Source organism: Lupinus angustifolius, chromosome LG19 (genome assembly GCF_001865875.1).
Source record: "Lupinus angustifolius cultivar Tanjil chromosome LG19, LupAngTanjil_v1.0, whole genome shotgun sequence".
In the NCBI taxonomy this organism is placed as follows: domain Eukaryota; kingdom Viridiplantae; phylum Streptophyta; class Magnoliopsida; order Fabales; family Fabaceae; genus Lupinus; species Lupinus angustifolius.
The window spans coordinates 14994405-14996926 of record NC_032027.1 but is presented as its reverse complement, the minus strand read 5'-3'; positions in this window follow the sequence as shown (position 1 = coordinate 14996926).

Below are 2522 nucleotides of genomic sequence, written 5' to 3'. Positions count from 1 at the left end.
TTGTAAAAATTCAATAACAAATGGACAATGTCTTTAGCATGTAACTGTGTATACCTAGCAAAACTTAACTATTAAAATTTCCAATGTTGCTTCCCAAAGATGGTCATATTTTGACCTAATCTACTAAAGCAATCTTACATGGAAATTTAAAAAAAAAGAAGGTAGTTATAGTCAAGTTTTCTATACCCATGTTCGTAATGAAACTAGGAATATTTTGTTTAGTCAAGCATATTTTCATTCTAAACACATTGTCCATATGTCATTATCTTCTTACATGTTCCATTTATATAATATTCTTTATCTTTAATATCATCGTTAAAGTAATTCTCTATGTTTAGTGGATTTTGTTCAACAACAATTAATGATAAAAAATGATGGTGGATTCCAATTTGAGGTTAAAGTTTGTCAGATTTGGGATGGCAAAAAAAGGTAGAACCTTTATCTGTGTATTCACGAACTATGTGGAATGACAATTCTTCAACTATTTAGGGTTACAGAGTGATAAGGCTATATACATGGTTTAAACTAGTGTATATGAAAAATAACTTATTCAAATTTATCACATATTCGTATAAGCAAGCAACTATTATACAATGGTAAGGGCTCCGCCTATTTTCTTCAAAAAGTACTATTATATAAATTCTTATTTTTCATGTTGGATACACATGTAAAATATTAAGGGATTTACTAAATGTGGTTTTGTTGTAACTTCTTAACTTGTCATTCAAAATGTCTCCCATGTGGTTGGTTGTGGCATCTCCAAAATGGTGCAATCAATTTATTAAACAAGAATCTAATTATAACAATTTTATTTTTTATATTCCGGATTGTAGAAGTAATTTATTTCAGTGCAAACTTCTAGAAAAGCCTGAATAAAAATGTTATTTTGAATAGAAAATAGAATAAAAACTCACCTCATGTGTCACCAATTTAGAACTTCTTTTGAAGTAGAATGGACAAGACTACTTGCTTAAACAAAAATTATTCAAAATGAGGAAGATAAGAAGCCATAGTCTCTTGTTGAAATGAAAACAATATAGTAAAATGTATTCCAAATATAAAATGTCCTAAACATTATCATGCCATTAATATTAGCACAGGCCGGAAAATATAAGCTTTATCATGCTTTGTCATCCCAAAATAACAAACTTTGTTGTCATACTAGAATTCAAAAATATTTTACTAATTAAATATCCCTTAAACAATATCCAATATTTAAAATTTCAACCAAATTAAAGTAAAGACTATAAATGTATTCGGACTTGTAAAAATTCAATAACAAATGGACAATGTCTTTAGCATGTAACTATGTTTACCTATCAAAACTTGACTATTAAAATTTCCAATTTTACTTCCCAAATATGGTCATATTTTGACCTAATCTACAATAGCATTCTTACATGGAAATGTAAAAAAAAAGAAGGTAATTATAGTCAAGTTTTCTTAACCCATGTTTGTAATAAAACTAGGAATATTTTGTTTAGTCAAGCATATTTTCATTCTAAACACATTGTCCATATGTCATTATCTTCTTACATGTTCTATTTATATAATATTCTTTATCTTTAATATCATCGTTAAAGTAACTCTCTATGTTTAGTGGATTTTGTTCAACAACAATTAATGATAAAAAATGATGGTGGTTTCGGGTTTGCACATACCCAAACCTGATATTCAAAACTCGAACCCAAACTCAACGGGTTGAAAATAAAGATATCATCCCCGAACTCGAACCCATTGGGTTTCGAGTAACCCAAAAATTATATAGATACTAAGGAAAGTATGATATCATTTTCGTTTCATTTTTCTCTAGCATTTCTATTTTCTCTTGTATTATTTCATTTCTTTTATGTTTGAAGATCCAATAGTATGTAAAGTAAAATTAGAAATTAAAAACCATGGACACATGATAGAAATTTCAATTTTATATTGAATTACATTACATCGGGGCAGGTTTGGGTTAGGATCTTTGTTCTACCAAACCCGAATCTGAAAATTAAACTCGGGTAAAACCAAAACCCAATCACATCAGGTTTTCCCCATTAATTTCGGGTTCGGTTTGGGCGGGTACCCATGGGTTCGGTTTTCATTGTCATCCCTAGTTCTCACTACCTCCCTCATATGCTCCCACTATTTGAGTCTGACTCCATCCATCCTCTCTCAGTCTCTTCCATGGACTCCCAAACACACACTCATGTAGTCTAGCACTCTCGCTCCATCCTTCTCACCATCTCTGTCAAGGATTCATGGTTACAAACTTCTAGCTAGAGCCCAAACCACATCAAGAGTGGTCGTTTGTCTAAGTCGTCGTCGACCATAACTGTTATCTTCACCTAAGTCAGTATGAATTAATAGATACTCATGGATCCGTTGGATATCAAAGGACCTAGAGTTAGCAGACCAAACAGTTATTCATGTGGGTCGAAGACAAAATCGGGTGAACAAGATAGATCAGAGTAGTGCACTATCTGAGTCCATACATACTCATTGTCATCCCTAGCTATGACCCAGGTTAGTCTCTA